This window comes from Heloderma suspectum, chromosome 12 (genome assembly GCF_057233095.1).
Source record: "Heloderma suspectum isolate Gila_16-S chromosome 12, 16-S_ref, whole genome shotgun sequence".
NCBI classification, from domain to species: domain Eukaryota; kingdom Metazoa; phylum Chordata; class Lepidosauria; order Squamata; family Helodermatidae; genus Heloderma; species Heloderma suspectum.
This window is the reverse complement of record NC_139469.1, coordinates 22,251,113-22,265,206: the sequence shown is the minus strand read 5'-3', so window position 1 is coordinate 22,265,206 and position 14,094 is coordinate 22,251,113. Positions and strand designations below refer to the sequence as shown.

The following is a 14,094-nucleotide window of genomic DNA, read 5'->3' as shown; positions in this document are numbered from 1 at the left end:
TCTCTTCTCGATCATCCCAGAGTGCAGGACACGGAATAATGGGCTCAAGTTACAGGAAGCCAGATTCTGGCTGAACATCAGGAAAAACTTCCTGACTGTTAGAGCAATACAACAATGGAACCAATTACCGAGGGAGGTAGTGGGCTCTCCCACACTGGAGGCCTTCAAGACGAGGCTGGACAGCCATCTGTCAGGGATGCTCTGACTTGGATTCCTGGACTGAGCAGGGGGTTGAACTTGATGGCCTTGTAGGCCCCTTCCAACCCTACTATTCTATGATTCTATGATAAATGGGAGTGGGAGGGTGTACATCCACATGTTCATCAACAAAGTCAAAACCATATGACTTTTGATTTCTTCTAGTCCTTTGGTTCTAGTCTATGAATGAGGGTTCCAGGCCTCTTGCTGCTCGGTTGCAATCTAGTCTATGGATGGCTACTGATTCCCTACAATGCAGTTCTCCAAATCTCTTTTGCTGCATGTTATGCTTTGAATAGTGTTTTCTTCCCTTTTATTGGGCCTACACCTGGACAATGATCCTGCCCAGGCTTACTAACAGGTGAACCTTTTCCTGAAAACAAGGGCCAGTCCAATTCAGCACTTCCCCACTGTAAAAGGTCAGACTTGATAAATAGTCTAGGATTTGTGTGTTAAATGGGACGAATTACTTGTGTAATCTCATGTTCCTAACTAGAGAATTAGGTCATACTGGGAACTTAGACTAATTTTGCTCCAGGAGCATAAACATCTCCATCATGAGCTAAAAGTATACTTCTATGGGCTGCTTTGAATGTTACATTTTTTAAGGAGTAGACCCACAACATGAGCACATGATACATTCATATTTTGAGGCCATCAAGGTTGGTTGTGATGGAAGCAGCAGCATTCACCCAACTCTATAAACCCTAGCACCACTACAAGGAGACAAATTACCACAGCCACTAGGTTTGCAACTCCATTGCTATGCTTTTCCCAATAATGCATATAATTAATATAATAATGTGAGTAGAGAAGGCCTATGCAAAGCTGTTGCCCTGCTCTCTCTAGTGCTTCTGACATCTTCAGGGCACTAAGATAGACTATTTGGTGATGACAGGGGGTGGGGGGAAATCAGCATGGTGGAAAGGGGGTGTAGTGAGTTGGTCAGTTACCAAAAAAGTGGACTTCACGGAGTTCCTACATGCTTGTAATAGAACTTTGTGATTTGGCTTAACCAGCAGATTAATAACTGAGAGGCTCTTTCACATAGGCCTTTACCTTGAAGCTGTTTTGACCTCACTCTGCTTGAGCAGAGATAGGTTTCATTTCCCATGAGAAGCAAGCCTATCCCCCCTGCTTCTGGGAAAAGAGTGTGTTTTCATCCTGTCAGCACCTGAGCTAGCACTCATAAAAGCAAGTCCACAGGCCTTGCACTTTGTTCTCTCTTCAGGGGACAATGTGCACTACCGGCCTGGAAAAACCTGTGTGGCCCTAGGAACAGCTTCTGTCTATCATGGGGGCCCTGGATAGAAACCCAGCTGTGACAGCTTGATTAGGTGGAAGAGGTGTGGGCTTTCTTTGAGTAGATAATCTCCATTTTCTATCAATAAACTGTCATCTTTTTGGACAAGTGGCTTCGTTTCATCTTGGTAATCAAAAGAATCTATTTTGGCTGGGACCTGACAGAATCAAGCCTCCAGATCAATACAGGGGGGTTACAATATGTGTGTACATACTTATAGTATTTAGAGCACTTAGCTGCTTTTTAGTGTTAACTATGCAGGATTTAAACTAGAGGACTCCTAGAATTCAGTCTGGAGATCTGCAAGTATAACATGTCTCTAAGAATGTGGGCTCATGGTCGTGAAGAAAATGTTTTCACATCGAGTTTTATTGCCTCTTTATCAGCTATAGTCTACCCACCATCCTCCATCATGGTGCTCAATGAGAAGGACCAAAAGAGACAAATAATCATTTTGCTTTAAATCAGGCATAGTTATTTGGCAGCGAACAAGCCAATTCTAGCACACAGCAAAATTCCCTGATACTTGCCCACAACCAAGCCAGCATTTTGATCAAGATATGTGGTAAACATGTCCATATTATCATTCAACAGGAAAAGAAAACCGTACTCAAAAGTAATGTGTATGTGTAAGTCAGATTCCACGCTTAAATATTACATCTCTCTCGGGCTTTACATGCCATGTCCCAGCCATGTCTCAGTATATATGCCCCTTGACAGTGAAGCCCTTACTACTAGGTGATGCTGGCTTTATCAAAGATCCCAAACACCCATGAAAGAGTCAGATCAGGTGGCAAAATGCACTTTGTGTCACCAGGAGGCCCCTGAGAATACAGGGGTTGGTCATTCCTGCCCTATAAGAAGGTTGCATTTTTATCTGTTATTTTCCATATTGGATAGGACATGCTCACAAGGGATTGCGCTGGAGTTTAGTTGTAGGTTAATTGGTTTTGATCTCTAAAACAACATATCCTGGCAGCTGCATAACCCACCAACTTTTCCTTTCTTTTGTTCTGATAGCTTGTTCATTTTGTAAGTCACACAGTAAGTTTAATGGATATAACTTTGACATTAATGGCTACTGCTTTCATATGATGGAAAGATTTTGTTCATGGTAAGTATTTTCTCCCCCTTCATGGATCACTGCCTTGTTGTGGCGAAGGGGCTTGCGTAACTCAGTGAAGCCATAAGCTATGCCGTGCAGGGCCACCCAAGACGGACAGGTCATGGCAGAGAGTTCTGACAAAATGTGGTCCACTGGAGAAGGAAATGGCAACCCACTCCAGTATTCTTGCCAAGAAAACCCCATGGAACGTATCACAAGGCTAAAAGAGATGACGCCGGAAGATGAGCCCCTCAGGTCGGAAGGTGTCCAATATGCTACTGGGGAAGAGCAGAGGGTATTTCCAAGTAGCGCCAGAAAGAGTGAAGCGGCTGGGCCAAAGCCGAAAGGACACTCAGCTGTGGATGTGTCTGGTGGTGAAAAGAAAATCCGATGCTGTAAAGAACAATATTGTTTAGGAACCTGGAATGTCAGATCAATGAATCAAGGTAAGCTGGAGGTGGTCAAACATGAGATGGCAAGATTGAACATCGACATCTTGGGAATCAGCGAACTAAAATGGACAGGCGTGGGCAAATTTAATTCAGGTGACCATCATATCTACTATTGTGGGCAAGAATCCCATAGAAGAAATGGAGTAGCACTCATAGTCAACAAAAGGGTGGGAAAAGCAGTACTGGGGTACAATCTTAAAAATGATAGAATGATCTCAGTACGAATCCAAGGCAAACCATTCAACATCACAGTAATTCAAGTCTATGCCCCAACCACTGAGGCTGAAGAAGCTGAGGTTGATCGGTTCTATGAAGACCTACAACACCTTCTAGAACTAACACCAAAAAAAGACGTCCTCTTCATCATAGGGGATTGGAATGCTAAAGTAGGAAGTCAAGAAATCACCGGGATAACAGGCAGGCATGGCCTTGGTGTACAAAATGAAGCAGGACAAAAGCTAATAGAGTTTTGCCAAGAGAACATGCTGATCATAGCAAACACTCTTTTCCAACAGCACAAGAGGCGACTCTACACATGGACGTCACCAGATGGTCAATATCGAAATCAGATTGATTATGTCCTTTGCAGCCAAAGATGGAGAAGCGCCATACAGTCAGTAAAAACAAGACCTGGAGCTGACTGTGGCTCAGATCATGAGCTGCTTCTTGCAAAATTTCGGCTTAAATTGAAGAACGTCGGGAAAACCACTAAACCGTTCAGGTATGACCTAAATCATATCCCTGATGAATATACAGTGGAGGTGAGGAATAGATTTCAGGGATTAGACCTGATAGACAGAGTGCCTGAGGAACTATGGACGGAGGTCCGTAACATTGTTCAGGAGGCAGCAACGAAATCCATCCCAAAGAAAAAGAAATGCAAGAAAGCAAAGTGGCTGTCTGATGAGGCTTTACAAGTAGCTCACGAAAGAAGGGAAGCGAAAAGCAAGGGAGAAAGGGGAAGATATACCCAACTGAATGCAGAGTTCCAGAGAATAGCAAGGAGAGACAAGAAGGCCTTCTTAAGTGAACAATGCAAAGAAATCGAAGAAAACAACAGAATGGGAAAGACTAGAGATCTCTTCAAGAAAATTGGAGATCTCAAGGCAACGTTTTGTGCAAAGATGGGCATGATAAAGGACAAAGAAGGCAGGGACCTAACAGAACCAGATGAGATTAAGAAGAGGTGGCAAGAATACACAGAAGAACTATACAGGAAAGATCTGAATGTCCCTGATAGCCATGATAGTGCGGTCACTGAACTTGAGCCGGACATCCTCGAGAGTGAAGTCAAGTGGGCCTTAGGAAGCATTAGTAACAATAAAGCTAGCGGAGATGACAGTATTCCAGCCGAGCTATTTAAAATCCTAAAAGATGATGCTGTTAAAGTGCTGCATTCAATATGCCAACAAATCTGGAACACTCAACAGTGGCCACAAGACTGGAAAAGGTCAGTTTACATTCCAATTCCAAAGAAGGGCAACGCCAAAGAGTGTTCAAACTACCGCACCATTGCGCTCATGTCACATGCCAGCAACGTGATGCTCAAAATCCTACAAGCTAGGCTTCAGCAGTATGTGAACCGAGAACTACCGGAAGTACAAGCTGGGTTTCGAAGAGGCAGAGGAACTAGAGATCAAATCGCCAACATTCGCTGCATCATGGAGAAAGCAAGAGAATTCCAGAAAAACGTCTATTTCTGCTTCATTGACTACGCTAAAGCCTTTGATTGTGTGGATCACAACAAACTGTGGCAAATTCTTAAAGTGATGGGAGTACCAGACCACCTTACCTGTCTCCTGAGAAACCTGTACGAGGGTCAAGAAGCAACAGTAAGAACCAGACATGGAACAACCGAGTGGTTCAAAATTGGGAAAGGAGTACGACAAGGCTGCATATTGTCACCCTGCTTATTTAACTTATATGCAGAGTACATCATGAGAAATGCCGGGTTGGATGAATCAGAGGTCGGAATTAAGATTGCTGGGAGAATTATCAACAACCTCCGATATGCAGACGATACCACCCTAATGGCAGAAAGCGAAGAGGATCTAAAGAGCCTCTTGTTGAGGGTGAAAGAGGAGAGTGCAAAAGCTGGTTTGAAACTCAACATTAAAAAAACGAAGATCATGGCATCTGGCCCCATCACTTCCTGGCATATAGAAGGGGAAGAAATGGAAGCAGTGACAGATTTTACTTTCTTGGGCTCCAAGATCACCGCAGACGGTGACTGTAGCCATGAAATTAAAAGACGCTTGCTCCTTGGGAGGAAAGCTATGGCCAACCTAGACAGCATAGTAAGAAGCAGAGACATCACCTTGCCGACAAAGGTCCGTCTAATCAAAGCTATGGTTTTCCCAGTAGTAATGTATGGCTGTGAGAGCTGGACTATAAGGAAGGCTGAGCGCCGAAGAATTGATGCTTTCGAACTGTGGTGCTGGAGAAGACTCTTACGAGTCCCCTGGACTGCAAGGAGGTCAAATCAGTCCATCCTAAAGGAAATCAACCCTGAGTGCTCATTGGAAGGACAGATACTGAAGCTGAAGCTCCAATATTTTGGCCACCTAATGCGAAGAGAAAACTCCCTGGAAAAGACCCTGATGCTGGGAAAGACTGAAGGCAAAAGGAGAAGGGGACGGCAGAGGATGAGATGGCTAGATAGCATCACGGATGCAATGAATATGAACTTGAGCACGCTCCGGGAGAGAGCGCAGGACAGGAAGGTCTGGCGTGCTATGGTCCATGGGGTCACGAAGAGTCGGACACGACTGAACAAACAAAAAAAACAAGTATTTTCTCAAGCTAATATATGATAGCAATCATCGTATGAGAAAGTTAGATAATAATGGGCACTGACTAGGTGGAAGTTTTCCTTTGTCTTCAGAAATTCCATGCTACTAAGCAGACCAGCCACATGTACATCATAGATTGTCTAGTTTAGCCACAAACAGAAGAGCTGAGATTTTGTGCACTTAATGGAAAAATCCAGTGGTCTGATAATGACCATGCTATTCAAAATAAATGTGAACTAGCTGCCCTTTTGCCTGATAATTTAAATAAACTGCTTTCTTGTCTCCAACAGTGATCTTCCAGCTTCTCCTAGGAAGTTGCCAATGTATGCTGATATCCATCCCCCTTGTTTGTCCCAGTCTCTGATAACTAAAGGTATACTACTCTAAACATGAAGATTCCATTCTTAGCTGACACACCTACTAGAAATGCTAGGCTATCCTTCATGAATTTGTCTAATCTTTTGTTTTTAATCTATCTAGGCTAGTAGCCAACACAATATTATGTGGAAATAATTCTATAAATAGTTTGTGTTGAATGAACTACTTTTTTTTCTTAAAAGTATTGTTCATTATCTGCCCCATGTAACATAGAATGTCCTTTACCATTTTTTCACAGCCATCATTAATACAACTGTGCAAGATTGTTTTTATTCCATTTTATGGCTGGGGCAGTTGTCCAAAGGCCAACCAACAAATATGCAGCAGAACCCAAATTTGAACAGGGCCAAACCCAAAACTGTACCCAGAGGAACAATTTGCTTCTTTAGATTCACCCTATCTATGTCTGCTTCTGCTGATGCCTCTTCTAGGGCTAGACTTTTATTTGGCATATATCTGTAGAATCTCCATGACTTCAAATGAGTCATGCTAGCACCCAGCAGTCAATGAGGGCTTTTGAGTCTTTCAAAAAGAGACTTCTAATTCCATGGGCGACAAACTCAAAATGACCTCAAACTTTTAAGACCAACAATAATCATTTAATCCAAGCACAGTATCTTGGTCTGGATAGCTGGGCAATTCCCAACGGGAAGCGAGGCGAAGCTTAATATTCCTTATAGCTGGATCCAATTTATAAGGCGTGCAGCAGAGACGATAGTCAGGGAAAGAGACAAATAGTCTTCAGACAATTAAATTTAATTGTTCCATCTGAAGATTATTTATCTCCTTCCCTGATTATTGTCTCCTCCAAGAAGTGAATAAATTGGAACCAGCTATCGGCAAGAGTCACTCTATTCCCCTGAAACGGAGCTAAGTTCTAAAGAAACATCAGGCTCTCAGATCAACATGAAGCTTTGTTCTAATAAGCTGGTGGCTGCTTTAGATCTGCCACCTTTGAACATCTTTTTAGCAGACACCAAAGCAGCAACAGTACATTCCAGCATCCTCCTTTAGACCAACACTTGGCAGCTCTGCGTTAAAACTAGAGTGGCTGGGTAGCCAGCCAGATGGGCAGCTAATAAATTAATAAATAAATGCTACCAAATCACCTGACCCAAAGCAAACTTTAAAACCTAGATCTGTATATAAGGCTATTCTACAAAAATAGGTCTCTCCCCTCCCATCACCACTTTAAAAACAACTTCCCCAAAGGAATATTTTAAATTAGGATGGTTTCCCCAAACGCCAGTAATTCCGAGATCAGTAAGTTTAGTCATCACCTGCCGTCAAGCTCCATGCCTTCTACCTCCCCCAAATGATAATGTATTGTGCAGATGAATGAAATTGCATATAGTTTTAATAGTACTCTAGTTGTACAAGCAGCATTAACTGAAATAACTGATTTGTTCCTGTTACTTGCGTAGGGTGGAGTTATAAGTGGGCAGAACTTGGGAATAATTTATTCACATATACAAACTCTGGAACAAGGCTTTTTCCAACACACTGTAGTAGAGTTTATAATTACAGTTGCAACCTCCAGCATCAGAGGCAATACACTTCTCAATACCACTTATTGGGGAACAGGAGTAGGAGGATACTATTACGCTCATGCCCTACTTGTGGGGTTCCCATAGGATCTGGCTGGATACTGTGAGAAACAGGATGCTAGACTACGTAGGCCTTCAGTCTGAGCCAGCAAAGCATTTCTTATGTTCTTATGACCCACTCAGCAGCACATAGTCCAACCTGAGATTTGATATGGAAATCTACATTTGCTTATTTATTGAATTTATATCCTACATTTCCTTCAACAAGCTCAGGGCGATGTCCATGGTCCCTTCACCTGTTTTATCTTTGCAACAACCCTGTGAGGTAACTTGCAAGGAGTGATGGGAAGACAAGCCTGTGTCTGCTCTGGTATCAATCCAGTGCAAATGAATTAATTTCTTGAATGTTTGCTGTCTTGAACAGATTTGACTCCTAGATTTTGTTATGCTCCAATGACAACACTGCTGTGCACCAGGTCTGTGAGCCCCAGTTTCTCCTTCAGTGTCCTGAGGAACCCTCCCTGTTGTCTTTCTTCCCTTGAGTAAGCTGCCCAAAGTGGCGGAGGGCTTCAGAAAATTCCACCTATCCATTGTGAGGTGTGATAGGAGAGGGAAAGGATGCCTAAAATCTGACATACATGTGCTTTTGGAATTTGCTACATTGCCACTTGGAAAACATTCCTGTGGTTCACTTTACAAGTGTTGATTGCACATAGCACAACATGGTCATTTCTGTCACTTTGTCTAAATGTGTGAAAGAGCAAACATGGCCCTGAGAGCATATTGTGCTGTGGGCACTCTGTTTATTATTAAGGAATTGTATTTGTGTACCACAGTAAAGCCCAACAACTCTGTAGGGTTTCCTACATCTGTGTCCAGCACCTTAGCCATTCTACCCTGCTGGCTTCCTCTAGTTAATGGCAATTTTTACAAAGAGCACAGAATCTATGGTACATTCAGTGTATTCTATTCCCAATAGATACCATATTGGAGGGAAAGATTTTCTGCCTTGAGGCACAAGGGCTTAAATCAAAGACTCCTAGGCTTCCCTCCAATTCTGTATTTGTATGGCATCTCTGAAATTCCCATTTTGGTTCATATAGCTTAATACAATAGTAAACTGTCTGAAGTACACTCACAGCAGAAAAGGGGATAATACAACTAGGAAACCAGTATGGGAAAGAGGTGGGATCTTGCTGAGCTGTCTGGAGAAGGAATGAAGTAAAGCCATCTAAAATATCCACATCAGACACCTTAAGGCCTTTCCAGACAACCAGAGAGGGTATATTCCACAACCACAGATCCAGTCCAACAGCATAAGCAACCCAAGTGGCTGCTTCAAGTAGCATTATTATTAGGTGAACCAATAAAGCAGCATGCAACTTAGCCTTCTTTGGCAGGGAGTTCAAGAGCCTGGGAGCAGCCATGAAGAAGGCTCTCTCTTTTATCCCCACCAAATGTGCCTCTGATGGGAATAAGAGAAGGTCCTTCCCAAGAGATCTGAAAACCTGTGCAGGGTCATATGGGAGAAGGCAGTCTTTCAGGTAGCCTAATCCCAAGTCACATGGGGCTTTGTAGATCATAATTAGCACTCTGAATTATGCCCAGAAACAGGCCAGTAGCTAGTGAAGCTGTTGTTAGAAGGGAGTGATATGCTCCCCATAACTAGCCCCAGTCAACAGTCTGGCCACAGCATTCTGGAGGAGCTACAGTTTCCTAACTTTTCAAAGGCATCCCTGCATAGAATTCATTACAGTAGTTCAAACAGGAAGAAACTAAAGCATGTGACACCGTGACCAGATCAGACATCTCCAGAACAGGACTTGGTGCAGTAGCTTCAGCTGTGCAAACTCACTCCTGGGCACCATCAAAAACTGTGCATCCAGGTTCAGGGCTGAATCTAGCAGTACACCCAAAGTGTGAATCTGTATCGCTTTCAGCACAGGTTGAATCCCTATTCCTTGATCTCCCTTTTGATTAATCAGGAGTTCCTCTATTTTGTGTGGATTTATCTTTGTTTTATTTGCCCTTATCAAGTTCATTACCAATATCAGACATTGGTTTAGAACCAGAGCAGCTTCCCTGGATTTAGACTGAAAGGAGAGATACAGTTGGGTGTCATCAGCATACTGGTAGCACCATACTCCCAAACTCTGGACAACCTCTCCCACCAGTTTCATGTATATGTTAAATAGCATGTGTGACACAATGGAAACCTAAAGGACACCATAGGCCAACAGCCAGGATGCTTGAACAGGAGTCCCCCAGTACCACCTTCTGAAATTGCCCTTCCAAGAAGGACCAGAGCCACCACCACAGAACAGTACCTCCAAGTCCCATCCCAGAGAGACACCCCAGAAGGATACCATGGTTGATGTTATTGAAAACTGCCGAGATCCAGCAGAACCAAGAGGGATACACTCCCTCTGTCCATTTCCTGGCATAGATCATCTACCAACACAACCAAAGCAGTCTGTCCCAGAGCCAGGTCTGAAGACAGACTGAAATGGGTCTAAATAAGCTACCTCATCCAGAAACCCTGGCTGAAACGCCACCACACACCCCTGCACCTTACCCAAGAATGGGATGTTGGAAACTGGCCAGAAATTATCCAATATGGTGGGGCTCAGAGAGATGTTTGTTTTTTTAACAAAGGCCTCACCACCACTTCTTGTAGATAAGATGGAATTGCACCTTGTCATACAGAGGTATCTGCCACTAGCTTTACTCACTTGGCCAGCCAGCCCCCGTGCGACTGGCTACATTTATCCAGGAAGGGCAAGGATCCCATCCACATCCTCAGGCTGTACAGATTGAAAAGTATCTATTATAACTGGACAAGCAGAAGCCAAAGTTATATCCACTGGACCTGTATGGCATCTAAGTCAGCACGGATATAAGCGATTTTATCTGCAAAGTGTTGCACATATTATTCACAATGGACTCAAGTGGTCTATATTTTCTTCTTGTGGGTCAGGATATAATAGGCCTTTGATCACCCAAGAAAGCTCTCTTGGGCAACTCTGTGTGCAGATGCAATGGTAAAAGAGAAGAACACTTTCTTCAATGCCATCACTGCCACAGAGTAGGCCTTCAGATGGGCCCTAGTCTGAGTTCAGTCAGACTCTCAGAAGATTCTTGGACACATCTCTTGGACTGCATGGGGTATCTGCTTGAAACAACCAAATGTCTTGGGCTCTCCTACCTAATCAGACTTGATTCTTTATATGTTACTCCTGCAAGCCTTGACTGAGCAATGATAAATCATTGAATGAATGAATGAATGAATGAAATGAGTTTAATAGCCTATCTGCACATGAAATATGAAAGGGTATCCATGCTGCTTTGGTCTTATTTTTATGGTGAGGAATTATGCTTGTTCTTCACTACCCGAAATACAAATATTGTCAGTTTGTACTGTGGGAAGAGTACACAGCCACCAAAGATTTTTTAAGCAACTTAACAAAGTTGTGTGGTCATGGTGGATGGGAGAGGAGTTGTCACTCATTCTGATATCATAAATACATTAGGATCTCGAGTCCTCGAAAAATGTAATATCCCCTCAACAAAAGTACAGTGCCAAGGGAAGACATGTGTAACAAGTAGAACAAATAAGTAGCAAGTGCACAGTTATTGTGCAAACACTGTGTGAAAAGGGCCTTATTGCCAGAACATTCCTGAAATTGGTATGTCACCACCTTAGGGCCAAATGGGATGTTACATTTTCCTACTCATGTCCCAGCACCTCTCACCTTAGAAATTAAGAATTTGCAGTAAACTGTCCAGCACCAGCAGATACATCTTTCAAAGCCTGCTGCACATGTTATTAATATAACAGAGCTCTGAAATCAATTTTAGATACCATGTGACTACGGAGGCGGGGAGGGGAGTTATATGCCTCCAAGCAGGGCTCAATTAACCGGTATACTATATAGCAAGGCACCAGCTGAACTAGTGTTTCCTCTTGTATTATTATTGGACCATATCACTTCATAAATTATTACACTTTTGCAAAGATGTCCACAAACATCTTCTAGCCCATTATTTATTTTTTGGTGACTAGCAGATAAGTATGACTTTTGCATTCCAGACTACCTTTTTAAACAAAAGGCAAGTGTAATTGCTGATTTTCTTCCTCTACCCTATCAGTCTAAAGAAGGAGGCCCTTTGCAGACCAGAAGGGTGGAGCTGTAATAATTATAAATCAGATTCTAAAGGTTAAGAGGAGGTAAAAGATAAATTAAAATGCTACTCATGTGGACAGTTTTTTGTTTTGTTTTTTGAGTGTGGAGGGAGGGGGGAATTGACTCCCATCCCAGAGTCTAACACTAAAGCAATATTCCCAGTGCACTTTTTTCCTTTCTTTCACTAAAGCCAGTGACAAGAATTCATTTTATAGGAAAAATTAAAAGAGGTGAATTTGTAGAGACCACTGAGGTGGGGACAACATTTACCTCCAGCCAGACACTGGGCAATTTGACCTATGCTGACAGAGATGGTGGGTGTGTATGTGCTTATATACATATTTTATAAAGTATGTGCACATAGTGTTGCTACGTCTCCTGAGACTTTGGAAAGGGGTGGGGGTAGAGGCTGCAGATCAAGGGTGAAGCCTGTTAGGGAGTAACATTTGGTCTCAGTTACTTTTAAAGAGAATTCAAGCTGCTTCTATTTGAGGCCAGCCTGAGACATTTTGTTGCCTGTGATGGAACAGCACATGGCATCCCCCAAGTCAAGCGGGGCAAACAACTTGTGGCCCTCCAGATGTTTTGGCCTACAACTCCTATCATCCCTCACCTTTGGTTAAGCTGGCTAAGGCTGGTAAGCCAAAACATCTGGCCTACCAGCCAGATTGCCTACCCTGGTATATAGTAAGGCTGGCGAGTTATTTCGGCACTACAGCAGAAAACATCACAAGCACCTCTCCTCCTCCCTGGCAGTAAAAATAGAACAACAAATTAGATAACTAATTATTCGCTGCCCTTTCATGACACCCAGAGTCAGCTGCTTGAGGCAACTGCCTCACTCTGCCTTATGATGGGGCCTAGCGTGCTGGATTTATCCTTTTCTTCCGTGTATTTTCTCGATATATTTATGACACCTGTGTGGTATCCACCCTATCGCCCACACACAGCCTGATAGAACATTCTGGAAAAAAGGTGGTGGTGGCACAGGCTAGAAGCATGGGAAGACCTGCGAAAAAATAGTTTACATCCCTGCTTCCACACCCCCATCTGACTCCTCCTTCTGGAGACCCTGAAAGTGCTAAAACCCCTGAACTTTGGGTCACACCTGCGAGTGCAGGCAGCACCTCTCCCCACCCCCCACCCCCAGCCCCAATCCTCAGGGGGATTTGCAGAACCCACAGACCCTCTCCTGCCTTCCTTATTGTCACTTTTGCTAGTAGCAAAATGGCGTTTGCACAGCTACTTTCACACTTCCCACCCGGATGAAGACACTGCAAAGTCCCGTTTCAGACATTCTCTTTCTCATAGTCCTTTCTCCGGTCTAGAGTGACAAATGCAGCTGCTCTCCTTCGCTCTGGATCGCCCAGCCACAGCTGGGCCCATGTCTCCTCCTGTCAGCCATTCGCAAGCTGAATTTCCCTCAGATCCGGAATCTCCACAGCACGCGGAGGCTGGGACTTTAAAAGGTCTGTTTCTGATTGGCTCTTGCTGTCTCTGCTCGCACTCTGATTGGCTCTGGAGGGTGTCTGTCTCAGAGAGTCTGCCTGATACCAGTTTTTTTTTTTTTTTTTAATCTGTGGGGTTGGTTGCATCTTAATTTTTTATTTTAATCCTTTATATTTTTGCCAAAGTGGCTAACGGATCAAGGGTGTCATCCTATGCACCTGGGAGTTAGTCCCATTGAACTCAATGGGGCTTGCTTCTGACTAGACATGTATTGGATTGCAGTGCAAGAGTAACTGTAATAAAACCATTACAATAAATCATATATTCAAACACAGAAAATATATCATAAAAACCCAAGAACCAACATAGAAATGTACAAGTCATTAAAAGCCCTGGTGGGGAACAGGAAGGCCTGGTCTACACATGCATTAGAATGAGCTGGTAGAGGTAGAGTGGATTGTACCATTTCAGACTGAAAGTAGACGCTCACTTTTTTAAAATGTCCTGTGCATTGAAAGGAAGGAAGGAAGGAAGGAAGGAAGGAAAGAAAGAAAGAAAGAAAGAAAGAAAGAAAGGTACTGCAAGTGGAAAATTTAACAGAGTAGAAGGCAGGCAATCTCTCCCTGCTCGGCTAGGGTTTTAAAAACTCTGCTCTGCTAAAGACAGTGGGCCAGTTCTCATGATCA

General features: G+C 43.3%; 1 long non-coding RNA gene across 1 annotated transcript in view; it reads right to left on the bottom strand.

Moving 5' to 3' along the window:
* LOC146336683 (uncharacterized) overlaps positions 1-13,406 on the bottom strand; it is a 45,629-nt gene extending 32,223 nt beyond the window's left edge. Inside the window, exon 1 of the long non-coding RNA XR_014785573.1 lies at positions 13,221-13,406. This is a non-coding gene — a long non-coding RNA (uncharacterized LOC146336683). The remainder of the gene's footprint in view (positions 1-13,220) is intronic.
* Positions 13,407-14,094: the final 688 nt, after the last annotated feature.